At 37.0% G+C, this 24,145-nt stretch overlaps 2 protein-coding genes and 1 non-coding gene across 4 annotated transcripts in view; 1 reads left to right on the forward strand and 2 right to left on the reverse strand.

Annotated features, from left to right (window-relative positions):
* R3HDM1 (R3H domain containing 1) overlaps positions 1-10,868 on the reverse strand; it is a 197,596-nt gene extending 186,728 nt beyond the window's left edge. The window contains exon 1 of the mRNA XM_032411256.1: positions 10,711-10,868. The gene's annotated coding sequence lies outside the window, so the exon portion shown is untranslated. The remainder of the gene's footprint in view (positions 1-10,710) is intronic.
* Positions 10,869-11,326: 458 nt separating this feature from the next.
* ZRANB3 (zinc finger RANBP2-type containing 3) overlaps positions 11,327-24,145 on the forward strand; it is a 310,759-nt gene continuing 297,940 nt past the window's right edge. The window contains exon 1 of one of the 2 annotated variants that reach the window (XM_032411359.1): positions 11,327-11,719. The gene's annotated coding sequence lies outside the window, so the exon portion shown is untranslated. Of the gene's footprint in view, positions 11,831-24,145 lie in introns of both variants that reach the window. The other variant, XM_032411348.1, reaches the window with a different exon arrangement.
* Positions 19,512-19,611, reverse strand: LOC116637962. Its single transcript, XR_004300572.1, has one exon. It is a non-coding gene; the product is annotated as a U6 spliceosomal RNA (small nuclear RNA).

The following is a 24,145-nucleotide window of genomic DNA, read 5'->3' on the forward strand; positions in this document are numbered from 1 at the left end:
TTAGCAGGTGTTTCTAATTTGAAATTTAAAACTTATTCTCAAATATTCTTGCGAGTCAAACAGCTTTATTTTATTTATTTATTTATTATTTATTTATTTATTTTTTTTTTAAAAAGATTTTATTTATTTATTTGACAGAGAGAGATAGCGAGAGAGGGAACACAAGCAGGGGGAGTGGGAGAGGGAGAAGCAGGCTTCCCGCGGAGTAGGGAGCCTGATGAGGGGCTTGATCCCAGGACCCTGAGATCATGACCCAAGCCGAAGGCAGACGCTCAATGACTGAGCCACCCAGGCGCCCCCCAAACAGCTTTATTTTAGATAAAAAGCAGAAACAACACATAGGTGGCAATCGACAGAATAGAAAAACAAATTCATACATGCAACAACATGGATAAATGTGAAAAACATGCTGAATTAAAGAAGCCTTACACAAAAGAGCACATATTGTATGATTCCATTTATGTAAGTCCCTAGCACAGGAAAATATATGATGAAAATGAATCAAAACTTTTGGTTGTTGTTTACTGGCGTGATGGTAATGTTCTATATCTTGACAGACACATGAGTCTATGTATACAATTTGTTGAAAATTCACTGAATGGTAAGTTCCTGATTTACGCATCTCCTGTATGTATATTTACCCATAAAAAATAATCAAATACTGAACTCTAGTTATTTACATGCATGCCAAAGTGTTCAGGAGTGAAGTATACTGATCCTTGAAATTTATTTTGAAATGTGTCAAAAAAATGAGATGGATTGATCTAGAATAAAGCAAACAGAGCAAAATGTTAACTGTAGAAATGAGTCACCTATCAAACTTTGTATATGCTTGGACAATTTCAGCAGCAGGTTTCTCAAAAGCAACCCAGATGCTAGAAGACACCAGCGACACATATAAGTACAAAGGGGAAATGACTCTGAAGTTAGCATTCTATACCCTCCATCAGGTATGATGGCAGAATAAAGACTTCAGGCATCTAAAGTCTGAAAAGGTTTACTTTTCAAGCAACCTTTTAAAGGAAAATATCTCAGGCTATAATCTAGCAAAATGAGTATAAAAACCAAGAGATGAAGGATCCACAGAAGTCAGCAAACAGCTGACTCAACCTCAAAGGGCAGAAGGGAAGTCCCAGGATGAGGGCAAGAAACAAGAATCCAAAAGAAAATCTCTGAGGTAAAGAGGCCTCCATGAAACTGAGACTGAATAACTTTGATATGTTGATGGTACATTATTGCTTGTCAATCAGAAGAAAAGACAATTAGAAACTCCAGAATAAATTTTAAAAAGTTACAGAAAATCCATGCTTTCAATGTGTAAGAAAACAATGTGACATGATTTTGATAAATTGATGGAAGCATAAAGAAGAATGCATTTGATTTTTGGTGCTAAGAACATTCTAGCTCTCTTCAAGACACTCCTGAATCCAGATAATAAGATAGTAGATAAGGGAATGATAATCAATTACAGATCCACTGTACTATTTGATTTTTATGTGCAATACACTGATTTGATTTTTAAAAAAGCTTTTAAAAACTACAAACTTTCCAAAAAGTTCATTTTAGAAAAGCAGTGAGTTTTAAACTGGTTCAGTTTTTATCCCAGTCAAAAAGTAAAGCTTACAATCTGTTGAGTGTATTAAATATTTTAAAAAATTTTAATTTATTTTTTCCTTTTTTAATGAAATATTTTTGACTTTAAAAGACACACAAGTTGGCAAAATTACCCAAGTTAAAAAAGGCAAAACACTTAATTCTGAGCATATTTTTCAAATCAGCTTATCAAAATAATTTAAAAATAGTTTTTAAAACTGTCCTTCAAAACATTTCTTTCCTGTGATCGTACCATCTTGCATGATATAAAAACCTAAAACCAGAAAGTGGTATCATTATGGTCTAGCTTCCTCGTACTGTGACAAGATCTAATGCACTTTGAGGACTAGGATGGAGTCTCTCAGCCAGTAATAATATGGAATACAATCTGGTAAGTCTAAAGAGGGTGCTAAACATCCAGGGGGAATAAAATGGGGAGACACATACCTACCGAGGACATTTACAGGGTTACTTTTCCTTTCCCTTTTCCCCGTTATTAGGACAACTAGGCCAAGCAGGAGGGTCTTACACCTGGGCAGGTAAAGTCTCCCATCCTTACCCACACCTTAGGTTCTACTCTCTGGGGGCACTACTTTTTGTGTGGGATATTTTTGACATGGATATTGATGCACCTTTATGATTAACATTTCAATTACACTCTTCTCCTCCAACTAGATCTCCTCTCCGCTGACTATGCCCTTCCTCCATATATCAAAAAAAAAAAAAAAAAAAAAAAAAGCTATACACACACACACACACAAATATAAACATACAAATCTACACTATGTACACATCTGTATATATGTATATATCCATATCTGTGACTATATACCTGAAGACGCTGAAACATCCCTTAGAAATGTACTCCTGTCACAAGAATAGTTCAAGCAAAGGCTTAATGACTGTCTGCCTGATTTCTCTGTCCTATCAGATCCCCACCACAGCTGGCTTGAAAGGCAGGAGCCAGGCATCTCTCTCTCCTGTCCTCATTCTAATACCCTCTGGAAGAAAAAAGGAAATGAAAAGCAGATAACTTTAGGACAAGCTGCCCAGGTGATTGCCACTGGATTGATCCCTGAGAACTACTGAGGTTGGACAAGATGAATTCTCACATTCCAACACAAAGATGTGCCTACTGCTCTATGTAAATGCAGGTTAATTTTGTTTAAGAAAAACTACTGCATCTTTTGGTTTAGCACTGAAAAGACAAGAAATCCTTGATAAGTGAAGATTAAAGATTTGGGTTGAGACTTTGCAAATGTCCCTTAAAACCCAGTACATTTGGGATTAAGAGGGTCTACAGTGGAAATGATTCATTTGGCTAAAAATATGCACAGCTGACAGTCCCAGAGCCACACCTCAAAGTGTTCTTAATGTACTTGTTCCTTTAAATACTGTCTTCAGGACAATGCTGCTGAACATCAGTAAACAAGTATAAGTTCCATCTCCATCTCCTCCATTTCATGGCCTTTGCACTTTGTACCTTCTACCCGGAATGTTCTTCCCTTACATATCTCATGGCTTGTTCCCTTACTTCATTCAAGAGTTTGCTCAAATGTCAAGAGGTCTTCCCTGGTCACCCAGTCTCAACAAATAGACCCTATACCTCATTCCGTCAATCCTTAAGCTCTCAACCTGCTTTTGTTTTCATTGCAATAATTTCTATATTTCTATCTGACATTATATTTTATATATATTTCATTTCTTTGTCTCACCCACAAGAAAATGAGATCTAGGAGGGCAAAGGCATTCTCTGTTTTACAAAACCAGTGGAGGGTACAAAGTAAGTTTTCAATAAATACTTTCTGAATGAATGAATCCACACTTTCCATGTCCTATATAGTAACAATCAATTCAATTTATTTAGTTTTGCAGATAAATGCAAAGTTAAACTTACTACTCTAATGATGTAGAGTTTTAGTGGCAAGAGTTTTTTTTTTTTTTTTAGAACACTATATATGATTTGGTTCAGTATTATAGAATCATTAAAGATTTGGAGTCATTTATACTTCAATTTTATTAATTGAATACATGCTAAAGAACCATTCTTTAATTTAAGGCAGAGGATTTTTTGGCAGTTTCCTTAATTCTTCAACATTAATAGCAGGACTGGAGTGAGTGACAAATGATCTTAAAGAAGGCATCAAAATTACTCCCCCATTTCTGATAAATTCTTTTACCTTCTTTGTCAACCCTTCTCTTTCCTTCTTACCGTGATTCCTAGCTAAAAGGAATGATAATAGAAAACTATATAAATAAAGCTCCACTCTTAAGTAAATACCACTATAATGAACCAAATTTACATAAAGGTTACCATGCTGTGGTATGTGAACTTTCTGAGGAAAAAAATTAGCTAATCCCATACAACAGACAGAGGTGAACAAGTATGAATGGAAGAGAACAAGAATCAATTCTTTGGTGGTTTCTATATTCCCAAAACCTTACAGGCATGATCTTGTTTCCTCCCTTCAAAGTATGGTGTCATTTTCCCCATTTTACAGATGAAGAAACAGATTGAAAGGCTCAAAATCATATCAGTTGTTCAGTGGAAGTCTTGTGATATTTAATCAAGTCTCTTGAGTTTCCAAACATGTATTTCTTTCCACTGGACAAGCTGTTTTCAAAGTGTGGTTCAAGGACCACTGTCGATCAAGATCCTTTCAAAGGGTCCATGAGGCCCCTCACTTTTCTTCTGAATATTGGTTTGTGGCCAAATTGTCTTCTTATATTTCAACCAAAATCAAATGTCCTATCAGAGTGAATGCAAAAGCAGATAAAAGAACCCAGCTACCTTCTGATAAGTCAGACATTAAGGAGATTTGCAAAAATGTAAAACAATCCCATTCTTCTTGCTATTTTTTAATTTGGAAAGTTATTTTTCATAAAATATGGTATTTATATTAATATGCAATGAGTTTATTATTCTTTTTAAATGAATCATTACATGTTAAAGAAATTCTCTTATATAATACTGTTAAAAATGGTAATATTCCCCAAATTACCAAACCTACCTACGTGTTTGCCACAATCTGTATCAAAAGTCCAGGCTGATCTTAAACTAGTGAAGAAATAAAAGGGACCCAGAATAGCCATAACAATTCTGAAAAAGAGCAAAGTTGGAGGACCCAGAAGTCCCAATTTAAAAACTTGTTACAAAGTTACATAATCAAACGGTGTGGTACTACTGGTCTAGTGATAGACCTATAAGTCAATGTAATAGAATTTAGAGTTGAGAAATAACCTCCTACATTTATGGTCAACAAAAGTGCCAAGACAATTCAACAGGGAAAGAACAATGTTTTCAACAAATGGTGTGGAGATAAAAATGATACCCACGTGTAAAAGAATGAATTTGGACCCCCTACCTCATACCACACACAAAAATTAACTCCAAATGGATCAAGGTCATCCATATCACAAAAGATGTATCCTCCCCAAGTTGGTGGTCTAACTTTTACTTTTGGCCTCCTCACATTACTCTCCAGTTGCTTTAGAACATTTAGTACTTTTGTATTAAAAAGTGTAGGGTCATACAGTAACTACAGTGTAACTTAACAAGCACTTATATCACTTTCTTCCCCCAAATGATTTATTTGCTGGTTCTGTATGTCTTTACAAGAAGATAACATCTTTTTTTTTTTATCTTACAGATAATCAATAGGTTTAATATATAAATATCTGGTTAAATAATGAATACATAGCCTCTTGACAAAATCCTTTTACTGCAACTAGAAAATGAACAATATAGATAACTAATGTCAGATTCCTTTTAGTTTATATGAAGAGGGGTTGAAAAGTCAAAGGGTAGCAAGCCTTTATAAAAGGAGAATGAAGAAAGAATTGGCATTTAGGGAAAACAAGGCATATAAAATGAAAACAGAAACTGCACCTTGGATATGTCTGATGTAGAGGTATTTCTGTTGTCCTCAGATGCATGTGAACTTGACTTGGTAAAACTAACACAAATGAACAATATAAAATGTATGAATGGTATTTTAAAGGATATTTGCTTAAAATTATATTTTTTCTCAATACTATACAGGAACATATATGTAAATACCGGGGTTTGCGCTTAACTTTCATTTTTCAAATAATTATATATTCATAGGAAGTTGCAAAAAAAAGTATAGAAAGCTCCCCTGTACTCTTCACTGTTTCCCCCAATGATAGCATTATGTAAATACAGTTCAACATCAAAAGCAGGGATTGACATTGATATACAACCTTATTCAGATTTTGCCAGTTTTACATGCACTCATTTGTCTTTCTTTTTTCTTTTTTTTTTTTTTAGAGAGTGAGAGAGTGCATGTGCACAAGTGCTCATGCTTGAGTGGGGTGGAGGGGCAGAGGGAGAGACTCTTAAGCAGGCTCCACGCACAGTGCAGAGTCTGACTTGAGGTTCCACCTTACCACCCTGAGATCATGAACTGAGCCGAAATCTGGAGTCAGACACTTAACAAACTGAGCCACCTAAGTGCCCCCATTTGTCTGTGTTTCTATGCGATGTAGATTTAGGTAACCACCATACAATCAAGACACAGACCCGTTCCATTACTACAAAGATCCCTCATGCTACCCCTTTATAGTTACAACCATCCTGCTCCCTCAAACCCCATCTCTAATGCCTGGCGACCACTAATCTGTGCTCTATCTTTATAATTTGCCATTTTGAGAATGTTATATAAATGAGACCACACGGTTGTCCCATTTTAAAATTGTTTTTTTCACTTGGTGTAATTACTTTAAGATCCACCTAAGTTACTTTATCAGTGGTTTGTTCCTTTTTATTGCTGCATAGTATTCCATAGTATGGATATAGAATAGTTTAACCATTCACTCAAGGAAGGGATTTGGGTTGTTTCCAGCAAAAACATACTATTTTTAAACATAGCAATTCTGTAATAAGCATCTTTCCCAAGAGCACTTTAAAAATGAGGGCCTTATGTTCATTTAAGTCCTTGCTTTGCATACATTTACAGTTTTTTTCCCCACAACATTAGACCTTTCTTTTGTAATTAAATTCCATAGCTTCTCTCCCTATTGAGAAACAAGGCATCAAGGTAAATCTGCAGTTAAACTTCCAACTCAGACTATAAGTTGATATACCGGTTATGGAATATCTTTCAAGCAGAAGAAAGGTTAGTAAAGTTAACCGTACAACTAGCCCACAAAATTAATTTTTATCTGTCAGTGATAAAACTAAAGTTGGGAGAAGTCAAATCATAGTACTTTAAGCTCTTAGGCAAGACAATATCAAATTATTGCCCTTCAAGAAGAAAGGTCAAGAATAAAAACATATGTAACTTATTTTCCATACTTAATTTCTTTTCAAGAGAAAGTACTTATAGGGAGTTGTAGATGAAAGCACTAGTCAAGCAGGCTATAAGAACAATAATTTAAACATGCTATATGGTTTAGTATTTATGAAATAAGAAGGCACAAAAACCACGATTTGCTTAGAGAAGTGAGCTTACAGGTAGAAGTTTTTTTTTTTTAAAGTTACAAATCTACAGTTCACAAGGCAAAGAGAACAACAAAGATCGTAAGTACAGGTTTTCAAAACTCATTGGGAAAAAATTTTAAGTTAATAGGCACATGTAGAGACTAAGAAGGTAAGAAGAGGCAAAATTTTCAAGGACAAAATCTGGGAAAAAACCAAACTGTTGGAAAATAAGACAAAGAACTAGCTTTGAGCCAGGATTAAATAACTCATCTCTTATTTCAACCATCATCCGATGACTAATTGAATTAAATTCTGGAAAAGATACACATGCTTACATCTTATCAGGTACACACAAATTTGCTTAATTTATATAACATATCCTTATTTGGAAAGCAAAGTTAACTTAATAAAATTCTGTTTGATTTTAAGATTTGATTCTTTGCACATGTCTGTATTACTAGTAAACATGAGACTTCACAGGATCAAATGCAAGACTATTTTACTTTTTTAGGAAAAAATTATTATACTGAGAAAAAACTGACATGCTCCTTATGTATCCTAGTTATCTTAAATTATAAATTATAAATAATAAGTTATCATCACTGTATACAGGTGTGACTACAGAGTATAGATTCTATGATTTGGAGCTATAAGAGCCTTTTGAAAAGTTGACTGCTATTTATAGCCACACCTCTTTGACACACAGACTGCCAGAGTATTTACAATAGATCATGAAAGTGTTAATAGTGAAATTTTCTAATTCAAATGGCAACAATATATTATAAACCCATCAAGTCTTAAGTGTTTATTATTGTAATATTTTCAAGAATGGAGAAAATAAAAACTTTATCAACTCTCAGTGCTTCTGTTTCTGCGGAATTAAAAGTTAACATCAACTCAAATGTGTATAATTAGGTATTCTAAAGTGCCAGTACTAGAAAATCTCTTTATTTGGCAAGGCATGGCAGTGCATTTCTTCTGCATAATTTTTGAAAAAGTTTATTTCAATTTTATAAAATATTCTGCTGATGCCATGTAACGCTCCCCAAAGGAGCATCCAATCATACTGTGTTCATTCACCATTCAGCATAAGGTACAGCTGCTGTGAACCCTGGCCAGGCCTTACTATCAGAAGACTTCACAATAAAACTTTTCATGTTAAACTTTAATTTGCCTACCGGGACAAACTCAAAAGACACTATTATATGTGAAGACCAATACATTTTCAAAAGTGCCTGAAAAGAGAAAGGAACAATGTATCTGGGATACTGTTTCACAGAAAAGAAACACTCAAGTACTGATAAATATTGAGAATTAAAAACAGGAACAAAACTGCACTCAGCCTATGGCCATAATGAATTCAAATGACTTACTTAATCTTCACTCTGTATTAAAGAGTTGCTTGTCAGTAGCCTGATAGCACAGTGAATATGGAAAGCAACAATATAAACCTTGAAACACCTATCAGCTAACTAAAATTTAAAAGATTTTACAATTTATCACTACAACAATTTACCACATACTTTTATTCCAAATAATTCATTTGAAAGATATTCCAAACATGGGGATTTTAACGCAAAAATTAAAAACCTTCTCTAAAATCAACAACTCTTCAGTATCTCATTACCAGTTTCCCACATACCTTTTACTTTGAAAAATGGCTAGCAGCAAACTGCACCAATTTAAGTCCTTATATAAATGAAAACTCCCGTCGTACTCTGCCATAACAGAGCAAGTTCTGAGGCTTCAACATCTTGTGCATGTGTATCACTCATTCTCTTAAGATGCATTAATAAGTTAATATTTAATAACACATGCTATGTATTAAACACAATAGTAGGAGCTTTATATACTTCATCTCTAATCCTCACAACTCAAAGAGTTAAGTGCCATCATCCCAACTTTATACATGAGGAGACTGAGCTGAGGCTCATAAAAGGGTCCCACAGCTAGTAAGAGAATGTAAAAGTCTCCTGTATTTTCATCAGCCCTTTCTGTACATGAAATATATGAGATCTGAAAGTATCAATTCTGTAACTTATCAATTAGCCAACAAGTTACAGAAAATGCTAAGCTGAGTGACACGTGAATACATATATACTTATCAGTGCTTTGTGGGGAGCTGTGCGAATTTACCTTCCAGGGTTATGTTTCATTTTTTTAGCACACATCCACATTTCTTCCATATCCTGAATGTAGGATCTATGTAATTCTGTGTGCAAGTATATTAGCTATGGAACATGTAAGATCATTAAGCCAGTAGGATCTCCTTAGACCCTGAAGAAATGGTCTAACACATAGTCAAAACTCTGATTATTTTTTCAGAAGCCAAGTTTACTCTGGTAACAAGTTAAGCCTCAGAAGTGGGCCTAAAATTTTACCTTTGATACAGCCTTGTCTACAACAAATTATAGAATCCATTATTTAAGGACATACTCACCCACGCAAAACACACACACACGGCGTGAAAAGATGAGCGCCTAATCAATATGTGAGAAAAAAGCAATCGCTCTCAAATATGCCAAATTTTATTAAACTGAAGCATGTCCAATTACTCTAGTTACACTGGTATCGACTATATTAAATATTACATAGATCTTACTCTTTCAAATATTACAACTAGGTTAGCTTCCAGTTAGACTTTAACCACCTTTCATTACTCAAAAGTTCTTGTAATCAATGACATACAAGCTAACAGCAAAGGGTTTCTTCAGAATTACAATTTGACAAACTATAACCATGGATACTTAGATCTATATACACATATTTTCTGGGACATCATATTAGAAAAATCATCTGCTATTTACTAAGCCTTACTTTTACTTAACTTGCTATCCAGGAAATTACACACGGGACAAGACAGCCTCAACAATTTGTTTCTACATAAAAGCAAGCTCAAAAAGCAGAGGCACTCTCCTCTGCACCTAGTAACAAAAAAAGGGAACAAAAAAACCTTCAAAACCATAGGTTTGCTCCTAAGGCTCAACCATAAGGTGTGTAAATCTGACCCCCGGGGTCCGTGGCACTAACAGTCATTCAACTTTCTTTTCAATAATCCCATTGTGCTTTTTTCTTGTACCACAGGCAAGATATGCCTACATTTTACCAACTGGTCGGAACGCCTTATTTCCTTTCTAAAAATTCTCCCGGTGCAAGGCCGGGGGCTGAGGCGTGGGGTGGGCCGGGGAGCCCGAGGCATCGGCGCCAGCCACCCGAGAGAGCAGAAACACGCACGGCACCCGCTCCTGGCAGGCCTGCTGTGGCTGGTTCCCGAGTCCCTGGGGCTGCAAAGGCAGCAAGCAGCAGCCATGGCAGGGACTCGGGAACCTTTCCCCTGCCTCCTCCGCTAGGCCTCGAGGGGTTTGCTTTTCACATGGCCCCCGGGTGGGGGCGGTGGGCACAAGGTAGTGGATGCAGCTGCAGCCGCAGCCGCAGCGGCGGGCCAGGCGAGCCGGGCTCCCTCGGAACCCGACCTCCCGGCGGGCTGGCAGCAGCAGCACCTCGGCGGGGGCCTGGCTGGGGCGCCGATGGCTCGGCGGGGAAGGCCACCTTCTCACACACCTCTCCCCTGCCTGCCTCCTTCTCCGTTAGCGCTACCGGTTGGCGGGCGGGGGAGGGGACCGAGGCGCGTTATTCCCGGGGAGCTGGAGGGGGGAGGGGAGGGCATCTCTTACCCGCGTTACTGAGGAGGAGGAGGAGGAGGAGGCGGTTGGAGCGCGGCGCGGCGGGGCGACGGCGGGGCTGGGTGGGTGCAAGTAAGAGTCTTACGAAAGGGAATTAACCCCATCACCAGCCCGGACACCGGCTCCAGCGGCAGCCGCGGCTGGCAGAATCCCGCCCCTTCCCACCACGCACTAGCCCCGCCTCTTCGTTCTCTTTGAGGGGCAGTCCACAAATCATAGGTTATACATCCTCCGAGTGACAGGAGGATCATCCAATCAGGCTTGAAAAAACTGCCTTCTCTCCTCCCCTTTATCTCCTCCCGGGCCGCGGGAGAGCCGTGCCAAGTCTTCCTCCACCCTCAAGAGAAAAAGAACCAATCGGTGATAAGTAACCGCCCTTGAAGGACGCAAAGGACAACCAATGGTAAAACTAAGAGGACAGCCATTTTGCCCACTTGTAAAAAAGGCACCTTTTCCCACGAGTTGGGAGCCTGAGGTGGCAGAGTTCTGTGGAGTTTTTACTGACCTGGAGATATCGGAAAGACAACCATATTTCTTTAGGGAATATTTATAAAGCTTTCTTGGAGTGAATGAACATTTTCATCCTCCATGGGAGGGGGAAGTGAGGAATGCTGTTTAAGGGCTTGGCTCCTCCTTTTAGTGGTAACGGGTTCTAAGCCGAACACCTGGTTTCTCCAGCTTCAGTGGGGGAAGGCGGAGTTACTGCTCTGTTCGGCCTGCGGGGGACTACATTTCCCAACGTGCTTTGCCCCCGCCGCTGTCCTTTCCTGCTTTTACTTCCCGTGGGGCCTGACGGGAATTGTAGTTCCTGGGAGATACCCATGGCACTTCGTTGACCAATGAGAGGAGACGACCTTAAATGATTGGAGTTTGGAGCGGGGAACAAGTTGCAAGTGTGCGGCGAATCCTTTTTGCCACCCTAACAGAAGAGGAAGGCATAAAAGAGAAGGGTACTCAGAGAAGAGTCTTCTCAGAACGCCGCAGGGGTTTTAGATTCCTGGTATTTGAACTCTCTTACTTTCAGTTTGTCCCTTTGAAGTCACTTCCGCCTTGGGGCGGACGCAAGCCAAACCTGTGGCGGGAGTTGGAGATTCTGCAGCGAATACACCAGGTGTGGCTTTCGGAGTGGCGTGGCGGGCAAGTCAGTAGTTTCTTTCGAGAGAGATAGGAAGTTGAACGGCATGTAATTGTGTTTTAAAGAAAGAGTGGGTGAAATGGGATGGCGGTAGTTCCTAAGTCCGGAATGCCATTCTCCACCTCTAGTCTTCAATCCCAGAGTCCCATTTTTCTTACCTTTTGACTTGCTCACGATTAGATTGCACCCGTGTATTTGTGGAGGGTGCCTCTAATGTTTTTAGCCGCTTTGCGTGCATGAAGCATGGCTTCAGGTCGTCTGTTTGAATAAAAATGGTCTTAGAAGTTCTGAACTAACAACTCCCTTACATACAAACACTCTACTAAAGACTGGTTGGAAGGAGATAAGCTACGGAAGGGTACAGGATTAATACTCAAGAATGGTCCATTACCATTCTTGGGTTTTTTTTTTTTTTCTTCAGTAAAGCATCAGTGTTGTGGGACCAACAGTCAAAGCATTATCTCTTTTTTTTGGTAATATTTTATTTTAATTCAAGTTTGTTAACATATAGTATTAGTTTAAGGTGTACAATATAGGTCTCTTGTTTTCTTAATGCAGTTGGGATTTTCAGTATAATTTTGCAGTGTAGTTTCCTATAGATGCTTAGTTTTGTTTTTGTTGTGAGTTCTTCAAGTCAAGAAATAGTAATTGTGGCCATCATTTTTTATTGAGTGTTTCCCCAGCCAGGAATGATATTAAGTGCTTTAAGTACATTTTTCTTGAAATAATCTGCAAGTATTGTTATGTGACATTTATAGTTGAAGAAATTGGTGTTCAGTGACGTTCATTAAGACTTTAAGGCCTTGATCAGTAAATTTTGGAGCTGAGATTCATATCCAGGTCTGTCTCATTTCTGATCTCTTAATCACTACTCATCTTGCCTCTCAAATATTTATTAATTCCCCAATATGTGCTATAGACACATAGGGAGAGAGAAATGTAAAATTCCATTCTAGAATTCTGGAACAAATGGTGGCAGTCACTTCTTTTGAAGTATTCTCTGTCACGTACATAGTATGTACTCATTGTATTTAAAAACAAGGAAAATATAAAAAAGGAGGTCATCTGTAATACTGTTTTCCAGAGATACCACCATTAAATTGGGGTGAATATCCTTACAGATCTGTTATAGGTACAGACATTTGCATGAATGCTATCATACTACTTTGCTTTTTTGTAAACTTTTTTTAATTCAACAATAGGCTGTGGATATGACTGGATATATATTAATGTCATTTTTAAAATATCATTTTTGGTTGCTATCTGGTATTTCATTGTATGTCTCTAAGATAATTCCTACTTGATGGATAGTATTTTTGATTAACTTTTTTTGATTGTGGTAAAAAACATAAAATTTACAATCTTAACCATTTTTAAGTGTATAGTACAATAGTGTCAAGTATATGTACCTTGTCATTAAACAGATACATGGAACTTTTTCATCTTGTAAAACTGAAACTGCACTTTTTGTACAACTCCCTTTTCCCCCTCCCACAGCCCTTGGCATCTACCATTCTACTTTTTTTGAAGAGTTAAACTACTTGAGTTCACTTGTATGAGTGAACTCATGGCAGTATTGGTTCTTCTTTGACTGGCTTATTTGACTTAACCATTGTATCCTCAAGGTTCATCCATGTTGTAGTGTATGACTGGATTTCCTTTTTCAAAGCTGAATAATATTCCTGTGTGTGTGTGTATACACTACATTTTATTTATCTGTTCCTCTGCCAATAGACATTTAGATTGCTTCTACCTCTTAGCTATTGTGAATAATGCTGCAGCCAACATGGATGTGCACATATGTCTTCAAGATCCTGTTTTCATTTCTTTTGGATATGTGCCCAGAAGTGGGATTGTTGGGTCGGTTATTAACATTTAAAAAGAATGCTCTTGTGAACAAATCTTTATATGCTTGTCTGATTATCCTGTAAATCTAACTTTTTAGAAGTAGGTTATTTAACCACAAATACTCTATAATTCCTAAATTGCTCTTCAGAAAGGTTGTGCCCATTTTCTTACTAACAGTGTTTGAGAGCACCCACTTCCCATCTTTTATCCCATCCAATCAGATTGCAAAAAGTGATTCTTCATTATTTTGTTTGTAACTGAATTCTGTTGATGTTGAGCATTTTTTATATGTGTAGTGTCCATTGTTTAATCTCTTTTAAGTAGCTTGTTATTGGCTATCATGATCTCTTAATTTTAAAGGAATTACTTCTTAGGTTTTTAACTCCCATATTTTGCAAGCTTTGACTCTCATTTTGAAATTTGTCTTTTAAAATTTTAATGCTGTTTTTCCATGAAATAGTTTTAATTATTTTACTTTTGAAATCTGCCTTTTTTCTTTTACAGTTTCTAGTTTATTTGTGATGCTTAGAAAAACATTTCTGATGCTTATAAATTAGATAATAAAAAATAGTATGAATATATAATTTAAAATTTGTTCTTACATTTAATTTTACAATTTATACATACTTGATTTTGTTTGGACTCTGTTTTTTTTCCCCCATTGTTCTGTCTTCGACTTGAACCATACACATTATCTTAATTTCTCTAACTTTAGACTATGTTTTGATATCAAGTAGGTAAAGTGTGCTTCCACTTTTCTTTTTTCGGTATTTTCTTGTTATTGTCATATTTTCTTGTATTTTTTAGATGGATTTTGGTATCATTTTGTCAAAAGTACATCTCGGCACTTCTATATTTTAATAAAGTACAAGTTTAACATTTATATAGATACTGAATGCTACTTAATGACAAGTATTTCATTTCTTATTAATACAGAATTTTTCAGATACAGTCAAGGCTCAATGGGGGCTCTCTGTGCTTTGTGAAAACATGTTTTTATTACAGAATTGGATCTAAAAGATTACAGTTTAAGAGCATTTCCAATTTTTTAAAAATTATATGATCGCTTTTTATTATAAAGGGGCTTGCATTTTACAGGTGGTTTCCAGTAGAAGCTGATGACTTCTGCATGCTTATTTTTTTAAAAAGATTTTATTTATTTATTTATTTGAAAGAGAGAGAGAGAGGGAAAACATGAGATGGGGGAGGGGCAGAGGGAGAAGCAGACTCCCTCCTCAAGACAGTTAGTCTGATGTGGGTCTTGATCCCAGGACTCTGGGATCATGACCTGAGCCCAAGGCAGACACTTAACTGGCTGAGCCACCTAGGCGCCCCTTTGGCATGCTTATTGTAACTATCCCTCTGTACTTCATAGTCTTCTCCAAGTACTTCAAACTTAGCATGTCCCCTAAACCTGTTCCTCTTCTCATTTGTTTATTAACAATATAAATAAATAATAAATATTGTTAATATTTATTGAGCACCTACTAAGAGAAGTACTAGCTAATAATCAAGAGAATGGGCTCCAGACTGCCTAGGTTTGATTCTAGGTTCTGCCATGTACTTGTTGGGTGACCTTGTGCAGATTAGTTAGCAATCTGTGCCTTAGTTTTCTTATCAATAGAATACCTACATCACAGGGGCGCCTGGGTGGCTCATTCTTTAGGCATCTGCCTTTGGATCGGGTCATGATCCCGGGGTCCTGGGATCGAGCCCGGCGTCGGGCTCCCTGCTTGGCGGGAGGCCTGCTTCTCCCTCTCCCACTCCCCCTGCTTGTGTTCCCTCTCTCGCTGTGTCTCTCTCTGTCAAATAAATAAAAAATCTTAAAAAAAAAAAAAGAATACCTACATCACAGGTTGTTGTGAGGATTAAATGACTTCATATACATAAAACACATAAAATAGTGCCTGGCCTATAGTAAGTATGTGGTAGTTGTGTTAATACTGTTTATTGACCTGGCTGATGCTAGTGTGCTGTAAAATGATAAACAAGACAGTTTATGGTCTTTGATTTTATGAAGGCATTCTAATAGGAGGGAAAGACAAAATTCAAGTAAATAGAGGAATTGCTAATTATAATAAGTGCTTTAAGGAAACCAACTGATATTAAGGAAAATGTCAGGGAGTCCATTTGGGAGCTATTGCAGTATTCCAGTTGAGCAGTAATAGCTTGGGATGGCAATGGAACTGGAAAGAAATGGATGCATTTGAGATATGCCTTAGGAATAATTAGTAATAAATGGATTTAGTTTGGTGGGTAAGGGAGAGGGAGAAATCAAGAGCGAACCCAAGTTGCTTGTTTGAGTAACTTGCATGGTTGTACTATGACTGAGAGATTGGACAGGGAGCACCCAAGTTTGGTGGAGAAATAAGACTTTGATTTTGGACATTTAGGCTAGAAATGTCTGTGAGATGTCCAAAATGTCAGGTAGGTAATTAAATATAGGAGTCTGAAGCAAAAAAATTATAAATTGTATTACCTGGGCTATTTGTGGTAGACTTCTAAAATGTTGTTCCAACCCTTACATCTATTTTTCCATATTTGACAAGGTAATCTTTGTAAACTAATGGCCTGATCAAAGTCTAAGAAAGGTCCCCAGTTTCTTACAGGATAAAGTCCAGACTCATTTTCACATGGCATATGAGAACCTCCCTAACCTGGCATAATATTACTTCTCTACCACTTGTCACAAGCACTGTATTTTTTAGCTATGCTAAACTGCTTAGGCTTTTCTGAAACTTTGTGCTTTTGCAAATAAGGCATCTTCCTGTCTAGAATATCCTTACATTGATTGTCCATCTGCAAACCCTGCTTTTCCTTTAAGTTTCAACTTGCATCAACATTTAATTTAATATAGGGGCACCTGGATTGCTTAGTTGGTTAGGTGTCTGACTCTTGATTTCGGCTCAGGTCATGATCTCAGGGTCCTGGGATCGAGCCCAGTGTGGGGCTCTGTACCCAGTCTGCTTGGGATTCTCTCTCCCTCTTCTTCTGCCCCTCCCACCATGTGCTCACTCACTCTCTCAAATAAATCTTTTAAAAAAAATACTTAATATAATGTCTCTTATATACCAAGCATTTTTTTCTCATAAGTGAAGCCTTCTTTGATTGCTTGCTACCTTACACAGAGCAAACACATCCACTATTATATGGTATTCATATATATCTACTTCTTTCATAGCACTTATTGCATTGTGTTGCAATTATTTGTTTATAAGTCTTATTTCTGCCCTAGATTGGGCTAAGATGTGAGGCTGCAATGGCACAAACTCATCTTTGTATACGTGGTATTTTCTGCAATGCCTGGTACATAATGGGCACTCAAAAAGTATCTCTTGAGTGAGTGAGTTTAAGAGGCAGTGTTGTATAATGGCAAAAATTCAGACTTAAAATTAGAAAAATCACCGTTCCAGGCTTACTTAATATAACCAGTTGCTAACTGGTAAGAAATTATTTCACATCAATTTTCCTGAACCTCAATTTTCTTGACCTTAATGTGAAGATAATAATACTTTGTGAGTTGTTTTGAGAATTACAAGAGATTAAAAAAAAAATGTCCTCACAGAGAGGTCACTCAATAAGTGGGAGGTATTGTATCATTATTCTGGAAACAGTTGCCTACAGAATGAAAGGTTCTAGTGTCCTTGCTTTTAAAGTAATTAGATACTAGATATGGTAGTTTTTAAAGCCCCATAAATGATTTTTTAAATATTATATAATTTTGTAATTTACTGAAATTAACTTATCATTTTAGAATATTCAGTTTTATTGACAAAAAATGTGATTTCCATTTATTTAATTTAGGTTGTAGCTTAACTGACAATTTTTAAATATAGCTACATCAGATATAAACGTAAAGAGAATGTATGCTATTATGAAAGCACTGAGTATGTTAAAATGTGACATAGGTACATTTTCAAGTCTTGTTTAGATTTGAAGAGTTTCTGTGATTGAATATATGACTTTGTGTATAATCACTTTGAAAATATTTGAGTGGATAAGTAGACTTCTTCATTGACTACCTTTTGAAACTTACAACGATAAACTTTGTTTTGTTTTTTTGTGAATCTGTGGTTTCTGGAATCCATGTACTTTAAAGCAGAATTGTCCAATAGACCTCCATATTAACCACTTGCAGGAACTGGTACTTTTTCAAGCCAAATTTATATCCCCAATAAGGAACTTGGAATTATTTATGTTATTACATGGTTACTTCCCTAGTTGGGAGAGGTATTTACTGAGGTTCCTGGCTTCTAGTCCTCTTCCCTTGCCTCTATCCACCTGCCTCTTATTATTAGTGGGATGGGAGGAGAGGAGGTGTGAGTAATCAGATGTTTTATCATAGGTCCTCCAAGATTTGTTAAGGCATTTCATTGTCACAGTATTTACTGGTTGTATCTATGTAGCCAAACTGCTGTACTACTTGGAACCATTTCCACGGATCATTTTTTTGTTTGACTAGGATGAATTTATGAAATTTAGTTATCTGGATTAACTGAATTTGATCTTAATTTCAACAGAAGATTTGATTGATACTCTGTAGTAGGAAGAATTTTCCATATATAGGCATCCTTTCTATCTTAGAACTTTTTTTTAATCACAAATTATTTATTTTATTCATTCAACAAATACTGGTAGAGAATGTGCACAGTGTGCTGGGGACAGGAAGGAATACAAAGTTGAATCGGGCATGGCTCCTAGCCTCATGGGAGGTAGGAATTACATATGCCATAAAAAAAAGGAGTATGTGAGACAGCTGTCTTCTTAGCTGGGCGAGCAAAGAAGGCTCTTTAGAGAAGGGGACCCAGTGACTGAGGGAAGAACAATGCCAGCGTGGGAAGAGCACCAGCAAAGAGATGACTCTTCAGGGTATTCTAATACCCTAATATCCTAATAGGGAGCCTTAATCTGTATTCAATAAACAACCCTCCCTCTAATCTTAATCATTCTGCAAACTGTGTCCCCAATTTCCCTGCTAAAACTTGAATTTGACTTACTGTCTTTCTATCTACTTAGGGTGATTTCTGCGTTTGAATGTTTAGCCCAATTGACACAACATGCTAGTTTCTTAGTTCCTGGACTGCTGTGTCTCCTGTGAATTTTTTTTTTTTTTAAAGATTTTATTTATTTGTCAGAGAGAGACACAGCGAGAGAGGGAACACAAGCAGGGGGAGTGGGAGAGGGAGAAGCAGCTTCCCGCTGAGCAGGGAGCCCGATGCGGGGCTCGATCCCAGGACCCTGGGATCATGACCTGAGCCGAAGGCAGACGCTTAACGACTGAGCCACGCAGGCGCCCCTCTCCTGTGAATTTGATTTCCACACTAGTTCAGCCATGCACTCCTATGGTCCTACTTTATACTTCCTCATCTCTATGAACTACTCTACCTCTAAACTCTCTAATCATGGTACCCCTGTCCTTTGAAACTTGAATGTAACAAATAATATTGAGTGCTTGGTGCCGGGCATATCTAGATGCATGGAATACACCAGGAAACAAAACAGACAAGAATCTCTGTCCTTTTGGAGCTTATACCCTCATGGGGAAAGACAAATAAAAACTGCAATAGGAAACTAAATCATATAGTGTCTTACAAAGTGGTAAGTGCTGTCAAGAAAGAAAACGTAGGGTAAGGTAGAGATAATAGGGAGTTGCAATTCTTGTTTGTTTTTTGTTTTTAAATTTTTAAACTTTTATTCTGAAATAGTTTAAGACATACAGAAAGTCACAAGAATAGTGCCAAGAACTCCCATATGCCCTTGACCCAGAATCACATATTGTTGCCACATTTACTTTAAAATTCTTTCTCTGAAAAATATGTAACAATTCATGAATTTGTGTGTCATCCTTGGGCATAGGCCATGCTAATCTCTGTGTCGTTCCAATTTTAGTATATGTGCTGCTGAAGCAAGCGTGAAAGTTGAAATTTTAAATAAGGTAGTCAGATTTTAAATTTGACATTTCAGAAAAGACTCTTGAAGGAATCAAGAGAAGTAGCCATGTAGATAATTGGGGGAAGAGTGGTATAAGCCAGTGGACCAGCTAGTGCAGAGTCCAAAGCAGGAACATGTAAGGACATCATTGTGACAGAGAAGAAAAAGTGAGGAGGGACGGTAGTAGGAGTGGGAGCAGATTGTAGAAGGGCTTATAAGCCATTAATAGGCCTTTTATCTGACTAAAACTGGGAACTGCTGAGGAGTGTTAGGATCAGACTTACCTTTTCAAAGTATCTCACTGACTGCTACATTGAGAGGAGAATGTAGGGAGGGAGGTAGAAGCTGGGATATCAGTCAGATTCTTGCAGAAATTCAGACTAGAAATGATAGTAGCTCAGATCGGGTGAGTGGATTTAGAGGCAGTAGGAAATGGTGGGATTCTGGGTATATTTTGGATGTAACAGGAGTTGCTAATGAATTGGATATGCAGGATGAGAGACACTGAGAGGAGTCAAGGAATTGGTGTGGACAACTGGAAAGATGAGATGGGGAAGATTGTGGATGGAACAGGGTTTGAGAGAAAGATCTAGAGTTCAGTTTTAGTTGTGTTAAGTTTGAGATGCCCATTAGACTGCTAGGTAGAGATGTTTGGTTAGATTTATGAGTCTGAAGTTCAGGAGAGGTCTGATCTCTTTATATAAATGTGGGAGTCATTGGCATAGAGGTAATATTTAAAGCCATGCCACTAATGATATCTCTGAAGGATAGAGCAAGGGTTACTAAGAACTGAGCTGTGGCACACTCTAACCTTAAGTGGGCAGGGAGATGAGGAAGAACCAGCCCAAGTGTAGACTGAGCAAGAATGACCATTGAAGTAGGATAGAAACCATGGGGATGTGGTGTTCTAGAATCTTAAATGAAAAACGTGATTTAATGAGGAAGGAATGATTTACTGATAGGTCCAGTAAAATGAAGACTAAGAATTCCTACCTGCTCTCTGCCTTTTATTTCCAAATCAGGGCCTTTGTATATGCTTCTCATCTGGTTATTGTGTATTCTTTATGTCTCAGCTTTGTATGTATCTCTTAGGAAGCCTTCCAAACCTCCAAATTTGAAAACTGAATTTTTGTTATATGCTTCTTTAACACCTAGTACTTTCCCTATAGTATTTCTTCAAAACTACATCTATTTTTTGTATTATTATGTTTCCAGAGCCTAGTGAAGTGTCTGCTCCATGTCAACACCCAAATATATTTTTGTTGAATGCGTGAAAGAATGAAATTCAGGAATAAGATTCATTAGATAATTACTTATTTTTTAACTGAAATTCTTTTCAGGGCAAATATTTTGACTGTTTAAGATAGATATTTTCACTGTGATTTAGCTCTGAAGCAGAGGTGGTGCATTCCTGTGTTGAAAAGGAAGCAGAGACCCAGGTATATGTTTTACTTGTCAGTGGCTACATAATCTTAGAGTATTATCTTTGTGGACCTCCTTCTCCTGCACTTTGAGATCCATTGCTATGTGTTAAGCTAGAGTGTTTTCCCATTTTTTTAAATGAAACTTTATTTTGAGATCATTGTAAATTCACATACTGTTGTGAGAGATAATGCAAAGAGATCCTGCATATGCTTTACCCAGTTTTCCTCAATGGTAACATCTTAAAAAACTATAGTACAATATCACAACCAGGATATTGACATAATTAAGATAGAGAACAGTTGCATCCCACAGGGATATCTCATGTTGCAACCATCACTTCTGTCCCTCTCCACCTTCACCCCTGGCAACTACTAATCCCTTCTCCACTTCTATAATTTTATCATTACAGGAATGTTATATAAATGGAATCAAACAATATGTAAACTTTCAAGATTGGCTTTTTTTCACTCAGCATAATTCTCTGGAGATTTATCCAGATTGTTGTGTGTATCAGTTGTGCCTCTTTTTTGTGAATAGTGTTCCATGATATGGATGTACCACAGTTTGACCATTCACTATGAGTATAACTGAGTTCTTTCTAGTGTTTGACTGTTATGAATAAAACTACTGTAAACATTCATGAATAGTTGTTTTTTTGTGTATGTGTATTTTTTGTTTGTTTGTTTGTTTTTGTGGACATAAGTTTTGATTTCTTTAGGATAAATGCCCAGGAGTACCGTTGCTGAGTCAGATGGTAGTTGCACGTTTAGTTATTTAAGAAATTGTCAAACAATTTTTCCCAGTGATTGCATACCCCATCTTCCTAGGAGCATACATCAAGACAGGATTTGTTTTTTCGTTTGTTTTAAAGATTTTATTTATTTATTTGAGAGAGAGAGAGACAAAGAGAACGAACGGGGGGAGGGACAGAGAGACAAGTGGACTCCCTGCTGAGCGGGGAGCTGGACACTGGGCTCAGTCCCCGGACCCTGATATCATGACCTGACCTAAAGGCAGACGATTAGCCAACTGAGCCACCCAGGCGCCCTGTTAGTTTGTTTGACTTTTGCTTGTGTTTTAATTCTTTGGATGAAGATTTACTTCTTTTTAGGCTTTGTAGCCATAGAAGCTTACATTTGAATCCTGGCTTTCTCACTCACTGTGTCATAGTTTCCTCATTAGTGAAGAAAAAAGTACTTGTTGCATAAAGTTCTTAGGATTAAATGAGACAGTATGTGTTCAAATTCTTGGCAAAAAGAAGACACTGTGATAGGCACTCCAAAAATATCAGTTTTCTCCCCCACCTTCAGAACTAATACCTGTTTTTGCTGATGTTCATGTTGTTTTAGTGACATGTCACATCATCTCAAGAGTTTGTTTATATTATAATCAGTTCCAATCTATTAACAGGGTTATCACTTCTTTGTTTTATGTCTTGTTTAATTTTACTAAACATCTCTTATAATTTTTGTTTACAGTTCTTATATTTCTTTTTATTAGGCTTATTTCTAAAATTTGAATTTTTTGATGCTCTTGAGAATGGTTTTAGTTTAAAATTTTATTTTCTGCTTTTTGTTTATATAGAGGAACACAGTTGACTCTGTATATTGATTATGTATTCATTAATCTTACTAAATTTGCTTATAAACCTACTAGTTATATATAAATTATTTTTGTTCTGTCTACATAATCCTGCTATGTCATCTGTTACATTTTAATTTTTTTACTTTATATTTTTAATTGAAGTATAGTTGACATAAATGTTACATTGGTTTTGGGCATACAATATAATGATTTGACAAGTCTATACATTATGCTCACCACATAGCTTCATGCAACTTTAATTATCATGCAACTTTAATTATAATACCATTGACTATACTCCTTATGCTGTATCTTTTATCCCTGTGACTTATTTGTTCCATAACTAGGAACTTGTATCTCCCACTGTCCTACACCCATTTTGCTCATGCCTCCCTCCCACCACTGCTACTACATCCATTGGTGTGTTCTATTTATGGGTCTGTTTCTGCTCTTTGCTTGTTTGTTTATTCATTTGTTTTGTTTTTTAGATTCCACATATAAGTGAAATCACATAGTATTTGTCTTTCTTTGTCTGACTTATTTCACTTAGTGTAATACTCTTTTGGTCCATCCATGTTGTTGCAAATGGCAAGATTTCATCCTTTTTTATGGCTGAGTAATAGTCCATTGTATATATACCCCAACTTGTTTACTCATTTATTTATTGAGGGACACTTGGGTTTCTTGGTTATTGTAAGTAATGATGCAGTAAACATAGGGTGCATATATCTTTTTGAGTTAGTGTTTTTGTTTTCTTTGGGAAAATACCCACTAGGGGAATTACTGGATCATATGGTAATTCTCTTTTTAATTTTTTGAGGAACCTCCATACTGTTTCTCACAGTGGCTGCAGCAATTGCAATAGTGTGTGAGGGTTCCTTTCTCTCTGCATCCTCGCCAACACTTATTATTTCTTATCTTTTTGATTCTAGGTATTCTGACAAGGTTAAAGTGATAATTCATTGTGATTTTGATCTGCATTTCCCTGATGACTAGTGATGTTGAGCATCTTTTCATGTGTCTGTTGGCCATCTGTATGTCTTCTTTAGAAAAATGTCTATTTAGGTCCTCTGCCCATTTTTAATCAGATTTATTTGTTTTTTCGGTGTTGAGTTGTGTAAGTTCTTTATATATTTTGGATATTAATGCCTTACCAGATAGATCTTTTGCAGATATCTTTTCCCATTCACTAGGTTGCCTTTTCTTTTTGTGGATGGTTTCCTTCCCTTTTTATTTTGTTATAGTCCCGATAATTTATTTTTGCTTTTGTATCCCTTGCCTGAGGAGACATATCTAGAAAAATGTTGCAAAGTCAAAGAAATTACTGCCTGTGTTTTCTTCTAGGAGTTTTATGGTTTCATGTCTCACATTTAGGTCTTTAATCCATTTTTTTTTTTAAAAAGATTTTATTTCTTTTTTGACAGAGAGAGACACAGTGAGAGAAGGAACACAAGCAGGGGGAGCGGGAAAGGGAGAAGCAGGCTTCCCACTGAGCAGGGAGCC

The sequence above is a fragment of the Phoca vitulina genome, unplaced genomic scaffold, assembly GCF_004348235.1.
Source record: "Phoca vitulina isolate PV1807 unplaced genomic scaffold, GSC_HSeal_1.0 scaffold1, whole genome shotgun sequence".
In the NCBI taxonomy this organism is placed as follows: Eukaryota; Metazoa; Chordata; class Mammalia; order Carnivora; family Phocidae; genus Phoca; species Phoca vitulina.